The sequence below is a fragment of the Chrysochloris asiatica genome, unplaced genomic scaffold, assembly GCF_000296735.1.
Source record: "Chrysochloris asiatica unplaced genomic scaffold, ChrAsi1.0 scaffold00213, whole genome shotgun sequence".
In the NCBI taxonomy this organism is placed as follows: Eukaryota; Metazoa; Chordata; class Mammalia; order Afrosoricida; family Chrysochloridae; genus Chrysochloris; species Chrysochloris asiatica.
The window spans coordinates 2,640,375-2,652,270 of NW_006408731.1; the positions used below are offsets into that span (position 1 = coordinate 2,640,375).

At 38.9% G+C, this 11,896-nt stretch overlaps 3 non-coding genes across 3 annotated transcripts; 2 read left to right on the plus strand and 1 right to left on the minus strand.

Moving 5' to 3' along the window:
- The first annotated feature begins 2,924 nt into the window (after positions 1-2,924).
- On the plus strand, positions 2,925-2,998 carry TRNAI-AAU. The gene has a single exon. It is a non-coding gene; the product is annotated as a tRNA-Ile (tRNA).
- Positions 2,999-3,441: 443 nt separating this feature from the next.
- On the plus strand, positions 3,442-3,515 carry TRNAI-AAU. Its single transcript has one exon. It is a non-coding gene; the product is annotated as a tRNA-Ile (tRNA).
- Positions 3,516-10,305: 6,790 nt separating this feature from the next.
- Positions 10,306-10,379, minus strand: TRNAT-AGU. Its single transcript has one exon. It is a non-coding gene; the product is annotated as a tRNA-Thr (tRNA).
- Between the last annotated feature and the right edge of the window lie 1,517 nt (positions 10,380-11,896).

An 11,896-nucleotide genomic window follows, 5' to 3' on the forward strand; every position in this document is an offset into this window, starting at 1 on the left:
CTTAAAATGAGCCATCCTAGAGGTGGAAAAGAGGACCTCATGACCACTAAGAAAGAAGAGCCAGGAGTGGAGTGTGTCCTTTGGACCCAGAATCCCTATGTTGAGACCCTCCTAGACTGAGGAGAGACACAAAGAGGAGGAGTTTTAACATGGAAGGAAGCAAGAAAAGGTAGTGCAACAAAAGCAATAATGTCATGAAATGGTAGGAACCAGAAGACAGGTGCAAGATGACTGTGGAAAAGGGGAGGTTTGCTGACCCACAGAGCTAAGAATTGTAATGGCAGCAAGAACCCAGGAAGCCCTGATGGCAGAGGGTGAGAAGAAGCTTTACTCATTGAGGAACTGTGTCCTGAATTATTCCTGCTACTTCTGAATTGATCCTGCATTGTACCCATAGCTGTAAGTAGAGTTCCTGACTTCTGTGAGACTTTGCAGTGAATTACTGAATACAAAGATAGGAGAAAGAGAACTGAGGAAGGAGAATAGTTAATGCTAGAAATGATGAACTGGTACAGCAGTTTGGGAAAGTTAAACATTTGGGACATCTTTGACCTCTGCTCATAGGAACCAACTTTGTGCTGACCCTTATTAAGGAAATTATTCATTTATATATTGCTTAGGTGACATCTCGGACAAAAACTCTCAGACACAGCTAATCTCATCAAGATGATGGTTTTATTGGGGAGGGGATTTAGCAAATAAGATGGAGTAATAACTTTAGATGGGAGTAAAAGGGTTTGTTCTATTGGCAGGAGTGGGTCAATGAAATTTGGGAACTCAGTGTCACCAGCTTCTTGATCGATTATCTGCTCATATGTCTCCATCCCAAGTTTTGGGTTCCTATTTTTCCCCGAATCAAATGGCCTGTAAACTTCAGGCACCATTTGAGGTTGGGGATTCAGTTGGTATTGTAATTCAGCCACTCTTATGCTAAGGCTCTGGGTTTTTGTGTGTGTGTGTGTGTGTGATATCAGCTTTGTTTCCACAAGAAATAGGCTTTCTTTCATTCAGGGCAAAGGTGGCAACTTTCAGGTCTCTTATGCAGCACTTGAGCAGTGGCTCTGAAGCTCTGAGTTCATCTCTTTCTTTCAACACTTTGCTTAGTAAAAGCAGGATCAACTAACCAGTCTCCCTATACTTCTCGGTTTGACTGAAATGCTGAAAGCCATTAAATACACAGTAACACAGAAGCTTGTTTTTCACAAATAATTGATTCAATTTTGGTGATATTGTATGTATTTCTACTGCCATCTCACACTATGGAATTGCAATACTGGAATTAAACTAACTAGGTGTTTAAAATAACTAGGTCTAGGCCCGGCTTGAGAACCAATGTACACGTCTCATCCTTAAGATTTTGTTTCTGTACACCACTCTTAGATCCTGTGATGGTTAAGGTTGTGTATCAACTGGGTGGACCATGATTCTCTGGTTTGCTGGTTACGGTGCAGTCATCCTACATGATGAAATCTACTAAGAGCAGCCAAAAGAGGGTTTGGAATAGAATGGAAAGCTGAGAGAAATACCACTGATGCATTTCCAAGTGCAAGTTGGGGCCCAGTGCAGGAAAACGAACAGAAATCAATCCAGAGTACTTTAAAGACTGCTAAGGGCTGAGCCCAGAAAGGGAGAGGAAGAGTTAAGAGAACTCCTCCTCCCTCCCCACCACTGAGGCATTCTGGAGGATGTCCAGTGATCCATTCAAACAGCTGGTTCCCAGGGAGTAAAGCAGAGAGAGATTTCACAGAGTTTGGAAAGCAGGAAGGACAATTAGTAAAGCACAAGAAACTACAGAGAGCAAGAACTTACTTTAAAAAATATATGGGGTTTTTTTTCCCACTCATCTTTCAATGAAGTTTTACTGGAAGACAAGGCAAATAACGCACAAAGTTAAGGAACTGTGCTAAAGATCTATATAACTTTTATTTTTCAAAATTAAAAATGAAAGGAGTTAAAAATTGCGAAACGGAAAATAAGTAAGTGGTTCATCAAAATCTCTCTCTCTTTTCTCAAAAAAAATTTTTTTTAAAAAAGAGAACATGCCCTTCAATCTGTGTGTTCAAATAATATCAATGCAAGAAAAAAATATAAAAGTAGAAAAGAAACGGGGCGGTTGTAGGGTTCACCAGAGCGAAGAGAATTAACAGCTCATGACCCGGACCATCCCTATGAATTGGAATCAATTCGAGGGCAGTGGGTTTGGGGCGGGTCCTAGGATTGACATCTACCTTCATGTGAGCCAAGCCAGGGCTGGGAGGAGCGCCCCTCGCAGAGGGGACTGGTGTTTCCTGAGTCTTTCCGGAGTCGACCTACCAGGATTTCAGCGCCGCCGCACTTCTCAGATCTGTAGTTTATCCCCTTGTCCCGAAAACGGCCTGTGGAGACTCCAGACGATCCAAGGCCTCAACGTCCCTTGTCCTTGGTTTTGGGGGATCTTGGTTCTGCCAAGATCAGAGGCTGGAGGGAGGCGGTCCTTTCTCCCAAATGATTTCAGTTAGGTACTCGGGCGCCCCCACGTGTTCGGTGATTGAAGTTGCAGAGCCACGTCAGTGACTTTCTCCGGCGCAGAGCTGGAGGTGGGGACTAGCAGATGAAATTCAGGGTCCCGAGATCTCCGGGAAACGCCTGCTTTCCCGAGTATTTTCCAGGAGCGGAGAAGAATCCGCACTCTGTGGACTTCCCGGGGTAGGAGAAAGGAAGCCCCTCTCGTGATGTTTGTCTGACTCTTGGATCAGTATCGACAGTTTGAGAAAGACTAAATTTCCCCGAGAGAGGCAAGGTTCAGTTGTGTTAGCAGTGGAGATTTTCCTTTAGCAACGGAGGGGGAAAAAAGAAAGAAGCAGTAACTTTTGTACAATTTAAAGCTCAGCAAGCAAGAGTTGGACATAGTTTAAAGATTTGTGAGTAAAGGGCCAGATTCGTGGGGCCGGTTAGCTCAGTTGGTTAGAGCGTGGTGCTAATAACGCCAAGGTCGCGGGTTCGATCCCCGTACGGGCCACGTTGGAGAGGTTGTCGCTTTTACTGTTTATGCCAATTAAGTCTGTCTCCACATCTGATCTAAACAGCTAGCTATGAATCAAAACACAATCTATTCACTCAGTAATGTAAGTCGCTACAACAATTTGACTTAAAAGTTGTTTTTTTTTTTTTTTCTCGAACGTGTGACAGCTTTTCAAATATGTAGTTTTTAAAGAAAATCGAGTGAGGTCGGGAGGGCATATTTAAAACAACGTAGAAATAAGAATTATTTAGGATAAACCACCAGCCGTTTCGCGGAAGAAAGATGAGGATTTCTGCTTCTAAAGATTTATAACTTTGGAAACCCTTTACAGGTCGCAGTGAATTTTAATTCTAGGGGGAAAAAAACCCAGAAAACCCGGAGAGAATGCATTGTTGGTATCTTTTTTAAAGTTTTTAAATAAAGCGCATTGCCTTACTTGTGGCCGGTTAGCTCAGTTGGTTAGAGCGTGGTGCTAATAACGCCAAGGTCGCGGGTTCGATCCCCGTACGGGCCACGTAAAAGTTGTTTTGTTTCCCCCCTATAAATGAAATTATACCAGATTTGGCGCTCACGCCAACCAATCAACCACCAATGCTACTTGATAAAGTGTTTTTGGGGGGTTATATTTAACCAAATCAATCACAAATTGCCTGGCTTGTTTTTGAACAACAGAAATGGGGTAAGCAGTGGAGGAAAGCCATTGGGATTGCTGCTGGTCTAAACACTTCACTCTTCTGGTCCACTGCTTTTCCCCTCCAACACCATAACTCAAATGATTCTACCATCTTCCTTATTCATTCATTGTTCAGTGATTGAGATTATGAACTTTAAAATGAGGTTATACTGGCTTGTCTGGGTAGACTTAACTGAATCACATAAACACTTAGGGAAATGTCTCTGATTGGAAGTAGAAGAGAAGAGATTAAGGGAAGACGATGGGAGACATGAGGCAGAAAATAAGTATACAAGCAGGATTGGAGAGTGAGGAAATATGATTGCACTTTCAATTTTATGTGAATAAAGCATTTTCTATGTTTTGTTGTTGTTATGTGTCATCAAGCCAGTGTGTAAAGCTATGTAATATTTTAAAAATTCCAAATGTAGGGGTTCCTATTGATCAAAGGAAATCTATCCATTTGTTAAAAGATTTAAGCAGGTAAAACCAGGACTCTCGTGCCACTATCAAAAAGAATTTAAGAAAAGTATAAGAAGCAATAAAATACCTAGAAATAAATTGAAATGATGCAGAAAGTAACAAAAGATTAATGTAATCTACAGAGTAACTACGAAAAAGAAACGGTCGATGTTCAACCATTTCAAGAAGTAACATATGACCAAGAGCCAATAATACTGAAGAAGTCCAATGTGCACTGAAGTCATTGGCAAAGAAGAAAGCTACAGGAATTGCTGGAATACAAATGAAAATCTTTCAACAAACTGACGAAGCACAGGAGGCACTCACTCATCTATGCTAAGAGATTTGGAAGACAGTTACCTAGCCGACTGATTGGAAGAGATCCATGTTTGTGCCCATTCCAAAGAGAGGTGACCCAATGGAATGCAGATATCATCGGACAATTATCACTTATTGCATGTAAGTAAAATTTGCTAAAGATAATTTTAAAATGGCTGAAACAGTATGTTGACAGGGACCTGCCAGAGGTTTAAGCCAGATTCAAACGAGGATGTGGAACAAGGATATTATTGCTGATGTCAGATGGATCATGCTGACAGCAGAGAATATCAGAAAGATGTTTACCTATGCTTTATTGACTATGCAAAGGCTTTCAATTGTGTGAATCATGACAAGCTATAGACAAAATTGTGAAGTATGAGTATTTCTGGAACACTTAATCGTGCTCATGAGGAACTTGTATATAGACCAAGAGGCAGTTGTTGGAACAGAACATGGAAAACCAAATGGTTTAAAATTAGGAAAGGTGTGAGACAGGGTTGTATTCTTTCACCATACTTTTCAGGTCTATATGCTGAGCAAATAATCTGAGAAATTGGTTTATATGAAGGAAAATGGGGCATCAGGATTGGTGGAAAACTCATTAACAACCTGCGTTATGCAGTCGATACAACCTTACTTGCTGAAAGTGAAGAGGACTTAAAATACTTACTGATGAAGATGAAAGACCACAGCCTCCAGTATGGATTGCATCTCAGTGTAATGAAAACAAAAATCCTCACCATTGGACCAATAAACAACATCCATATAAATGAAGAAATGATTGAAGTTGTCAAAGACTTCATTTTACTTAGATCAATCATCAACATTCATGGAAGCAGCAGTCAAAAATCAAAGGACATATTGCCTTAGGCAAATCTGCTGCAGGAGACCTTTTTAAGAGTCTTGAAGAGCAAAGATGTCAGCTTGAGGACTAAGGTGTGCCTGACCCATGCCATGGTATTCTCAATAATGCCATCTATACATGAAAGTTAGACAGTGAATAAGGAAAACCGTAGAAGAATTGATGCATTTGAGTTATGGTGTTGAAGGAGAATATTAAAAGGTACCATGGACTGCCAAAAGAACAAACAAATCTGTCTTGGAAGAAGTACAGCCAGATTGCTCCTTGGAAGCCAGGGTGGCCAAACTTCGTCTCTCATACTTTGGACATATCATCCAGAGGGACTAGTCACGGGAGACGGATATTATTTTTGGTAAAGTGGAGGGTTGGAAAAAAAGAGGAAGACCCCCAACTAGATGGGTTGGCACAGTGACAGCAGTGATGGACTCAGGTATAGCCATGATTGTGGGGTTGGCCGCCCAGGACCCGGAGGTGTTTCATTCTGTTGTGCATAGGGTTGCTGTGAGTTGGTACTGACTCAATAGCATCTAACAACAACAACAAGCAACATAAGTTACAATGTGGATTAACCTTGAAAACATGCTAAGTGAAAGACATAATGTTCTGCTGTGCCTAAGGTCACTATGGGTCAGTACCTACTCGATGGCACCTAACAACAACAACATTTATATAAATTGTCCAGAATTAGTAAATCCAGAGACAGAATGCAGCTTAGTAGTTTCTAGGAGCTGGGGTTTGGTACGGGGAATGGAGTTGTTATTGTTAGGTGCTATGGAGTCTGTTCTGACTCATAGTGACCTTATGTACAACAGCATAAAACATTACCAGGTCCTGTGTCATTCTTGCAATCATTGCTATGTTTGGGCCCATTGTTGAAGCTACTGTGTCAATCCCTCTCTTTGAGTCTACCTCTTTTCTGTTTATCTCTACATTACCATGGTATTCTTCTCCTGGTCCCTTCTGATAACATGTCCAAAATATGTGACTAAGCCAAAGTAGGAAGAAGGAAGAGGCCATCAACTTCTGAAAATCTAGCCACTGAAAACTTTATGAATAGCAGCAGAACATTATGAACACTAAACAATGAGGCCCTCAGGTTGGAAAGCACTCAAAGTACTACGACTAGGGAAGAACTATCTCCTCAAAATACAGTTGACTTAATGACATAGATGGAGCTAAGTTTTCAGGACTTCATTTGCTGATGTGGCATGACTCAAAATAAGAAATAGCTGTAAACACGGTTAATAATTGGAACGTGGAACGTACCAAGTATGAATCTAGGAAAATTGGGAGTCACCAAAAGTGAAATGGAACATATCAAGATTGATATGCTAGGCATTGTTGTTGTTAAGGAGCCTGAAATGGCCTGGCCTTAACCGTTATGAATCGGACAATCATATTGTTTACTATGCTGGGAATGACAAATTGAAATGGAATGGGAAATGGAGAGTGACTGCTTAATGGGTACAGGGTTTCCTTTTTGGGGTAATAAAAATGTATTGGAACTAGATAGAGTTGATAATTGCATAACATTGTGAATGCATTAATTGCCACTTGTACACTTTAAAATGGTTAGTTTCATGTTATGTGAATTTTACCTCGATTAAAAAAATGAACACATATAGAATCTTACTTTACTCATTCAATGTGGAAACCAGATAGATGTTATAACCATTCAAAGAAAAGGTCAAAAAGCACAAATTTATACAGAATCAAGGAATTGGCAATGTAGAAAAATAGTGTTTTTAAGTAGAGGGAGGGCAATCGATTGAAACTCTACTGGGCAACATAGAACTTTCTTGACTATCAATTTACAAAGAATCATCAAATAGCTCAAAGACAATGAAAAGTTAGAATTTGATGTGCCAGAAAAACACGCTATATATATACAATGCGTAAGTTTTCCACTGAAACCTGATTTTTTTCTACAGACTTCCCCATTTTTTATTTAAAAAAATCTTAGAAGAATATTTTCAATCATGAAATTAGATTGGTTTCATTAAACCTGGCCTGATTAGTTACCTAGGTATAGCATGTAAATTTATTTTTCTTGCACTTTTCATAACTAATTTCAGATTGGATTTTTGAAAGTCTTATTATTTGCTTTCCTTATTATTTATTAAACAGAATATTTTTCTAACTAAGCAAATTATATATATATCAAACTCAGGTATTTTAAACCAAGGAAAGTAAAATTAATTTCTAAATTTTGTCCTTCACTGTGCTTCTTCATATTCTGGAATAATCTGATGCTTTACTTTAGGACTGATCTCAGGGATCCATGAATTAGGTCAGAATTTATTTCATATAATTAATTACATATGATTACTAATAATAATTAATAAGATTACTAATATGCAATCCTTTCATCTTTGGTATCTTCAAATTAATATTAACTAAGCATTTTCAGATGTGTGCTAAAATTGTTTGCTAATGAACAGGCATTCCAACTTAGCATTTTTACATACTCAATCTTCAAGACATAGTTTAATCAATTGCTTACAATGTTTTTCAACAACAGCATTCCAGGTCCAAGGACCCTTTAAATTTCAGTCTTTTGACAAATGTCTGTACTCACAGGTGAATTGATAAGCCTACTGGATAATTAAAGCAAGAGCAGAAGGAATATTTAGCCTGTTTTAGAATGTGTAAAAAAAAAAGGAAAACATTAGAAATAATTTTTTAGTTTTATTTACAAATGCAGCTTCTAAAAACCAGGCAACTGCTAATAAACTATTACAAAATTTAACCTCAAAGTATGTTTTTCCTTTTGCTTGAAGTCCTTTTGTGTTGTTTATTTTGGCTTGTCTGGTTTGTTTTTTGATCCTGTTTTAATTTTTTTTTTGAAGTAGATTTCATATTATTCCTCTATTTTAAAACATCTTCACTAAATCTTCATGAAACTTTAAATAACGTAGGCACCATTAACCTGTCTCATCTCCTGCACTTCCTCTTGAAAGTATGGGAGGGAGAGAAGTGAGGATTCAAATTTCTTTCTCCTTATCTAAGGCTATGAGATAGCTCGGGAAAATTTTAATAATAGAGGAAGAAGCCTTTCTTGAATGCATAGGTTGAGTTTGGAGTAACTGACAAGAGTTTGGCTTCTGCTCCTTTTAATAGTTCAGACAAGGATTTTTGGGTTCACTTACTGAAATGGACTTGAAAACATAGGAACATACACATGTTAGGTGCCATCGAGTTGGTTCTGACTCATAGTGACTCTATGCACAACAGAACGACACACAGCTCGATCCTTTGCCATCCACACAATTGTGACACTTGAGTCCATTGCTGCTGTCATGGTGCCAATCCATATTGTTGAGGGGGGAGGGTGTCTTCCTCTTATTTTACAGACCCTCCACTTTTTCAAGCATGATGACTGGTCCTTTCTGATAATATATCCAAAGTATGAGAGAGGAAGTCTCACCATCCTTGACTCCAAGGAGCATCCTGGCTGTATCTCTTCCAACACAGACATATTTGTTCTGGCAGTGCATGATATTTTCAATATTCTTCAACCCCATAACTCATATGCACCAATTCTTCTACAATCTTCTTTATTCATTGTACAACTTTCAGGTACATATGAGGCTATTGAAATATACCATGGAGCACTTTAGTTCTCAAACTGTTATCTTTGCTCTTGAACACGTTAAAGAGGTCTTGTGCAGCAGAGTTGCCTTATGGAACACGTCATTTGATTTTGTGTCTGCTGATTCCTTGAGTGTTGATAGTGGATCCAAGCAAAATGAAGTCTTTGACAACTTCAATCTTTTCTCCATTTATCATGATGCTATTTATTGGTCCAGGTGTGAAGATTTTTGTTGTTTGTTGTTTCCACAGTGAGGTGCAACACATACTGGAAAGAACAACACTTGAACGTATAACATATAGGTCTAAAGATACTTTCTGGGTTTCCTGGATTCAGTTAACAAGAAAAAGAGAATACTTTGCAATTTCTTAAAGTTATATGTGAGGTGTGTGGTCATATTGATGTTGTTAAGTTCCATCAAGTCAGCTCTGACTTATAGTGACCCTGTATAGGGTTTCCAAGGAGTGGCTGGTGAGTTTGAACTGCCAACCTTGTTATTCAAACCAATCTTGAGGTCGAGTGCTTATCCTATGGCACCACACCATATGTATTGCTCAAATTCCTTTGGAAGTAGATATAAGGGAACTGTGTGAATAATATGAGGATGTTGAAGCTAGGTTTAATGGAGGTGGAAATGGGATATTTCAGACCTAATGAATGACTACTTTTGCTACAGTGAAAAGACAATGCCTGGTGGAACACCAATCATAACTACTGAATCTCTTTAAAATGGAGAAGCTCAAGCACATTTTTACTTATGAACTACATGTCATAACTACATGACATAAGAGAACTTTGTGCCTCTTAAGATGAAGAGACATGCAATATTCCATTTGCTCATTTATTTCCTCAAACTCCAATAATTTCTAGTGATGAACAAATAAATATGACAATTCTTAGTATTGTACAAAATAAAAATATTGAGAGTCTAAAGTTCAGTGTTCTCTTTTTCTCAAAAATAGAGTCTGTCTCAAAACGAAATGCTATAAATTATTCTTTGCCTGAAACTGACAAACTCCATAATGTAGCTGAAAATGTTAAGATCACAGATTAAGGAATGTGAGACTGAAGTTTCAAGACAGGATTTTAAATGTTATTCTCTATTAGGTACTTAAAGTGAATTTTTGGAGAAATCATATATCGTAGTCTTAGTAACCATCCTTTCCTCCACTCCCTGCAAACCCATTGTTTTCTATCAACTAGAGAAATTACACTACTTTTCCCCTTCAGCTCATCCTTTCCTATTGTAGATCTTATTCCCTGGCAGTTAGACTTTCCATGATCAGAATAGCAAGGCAGTACAACTATTCATCAGCTATAAAAATTTTCATGCATGGCCAACACAGTTAGGGGCAACATACAATTGAGAACAACAACAACAAAAATTCAAAAGAAGGCCCCGCTGGGATTCGAACCCAGGATCTCCTGTTTACTAGACAGGTGCTTTGACCAGCTAAGCCACAAGGCCCCTTTAGAAGGCATTTTGTTACATCATATTTATAACTTTTCTGTGAAATGGAGCAATTTGCCAGAAACTTACATAACTTCATGATAAAGGAACGTGTCTGTATTTCTGAATTCGTACCAAAGCAGATATCCCAACATTAAAAAAAAAAAGTATCTCTTAAAGCAGACTTTAAAACCATTTCAAACGAAAATGAATGAATCCGATTTTGTGGTGACCATCGCCCCCTAGAGGCGATATTGGATATTATAACATACTTTAAATTTATTTCTCCGTTATTTAATTCATTTGTCCGCAAATGTTGAACTACTGCCGGCACTTCTCTAGGTGTTGAAGTTAGAAATCAGCAAAACGGATCAACGTTCCTTACTCTATAAATTTATATTCTAGGGGGAGACAAAGTAAGAACCTAAAAAAATTTGTCCATTACCACCAGTTACTCTCTAAGCTCCTATTTGAACTAATTTACTACACTTGAGCAAAACTATCTTGCTTTCTTCTATTTTATCTCACCTGCCACAAGAAAGCAAGTCCAGATGAGTACATGCTGATGCAGGGGAAATCTGCAGTCAACCCCCTCTGTTTGCCAAAACCAGGCACCTCAATATATCTCAAAAACAGTTTTGGTCCCTAAAACAGGAGACCTGTTGAAGAAGCCTGAAGTTCCATAAAACAGATTATCCTTAAATCTGTCACAATCTTGTTCTGCTCATTGGATTGTTGGTTTAAAACAGACTTGATTCCTTGCCTGATAGATAGTAAAAGTGAGCGGAGGATGCAAAGAAGAAAGGAGGAAACTAGAGTACATTGTGCTCAATAAACCCCACAGCATCCTGTGTGAGCGTGTAATTTGGGCATGGTAGAGAGAGTATACTAGTAGAGTCCTTGGACCTTCTCATTAGGTGAGACAAGCCTCTGTAAAGTCCATGGAAACCTCAGTTTCTATGTCCAAACAGGACATGTAGAAGGGGTTGTGGCGTGTTTGATCAAATACCCGCTGACCTTGTGGTTCAAAGTGACTTTGCAGTCCAGCGCATTAACCCACAGTGCCATACCAGGACTATATATATTTGTTGTTAAGTGCCATTGAGTCATCTCCCACTCATAGTGATCCTGTGTAGGGGGTTTCCTAGGAGCAGCTGGTGAGTTTGACCTTGTGGTTCAAACTGAATTTGTGGTCCAGCACTTATCCTACAGTGCCACATCAGGACTCTCTCTATGTATGTATATATATATATGTATGTCCTGGAGTGGTGCTGTAGGATAAGCACTGGACTTCGAACTACCAGCTGCTCCTTGGATACTCTATACAGGGTTGCTGTGAGTCAGAACCGACTTGATGATACTTAAACAGCAACAATTCAAACAATGCTATTATCTGAATTAAGTCAAACTCGTTGCTGTCATGTTGATTCCAATTCATAGTGACCCTATAGGATAGAGTGGAACTCCCCCATAGGGTTTCCAAGGCTGTGTGCTGGACTTCAATGTCAGTTTGAACCACAAGATCAGCGGTTCAA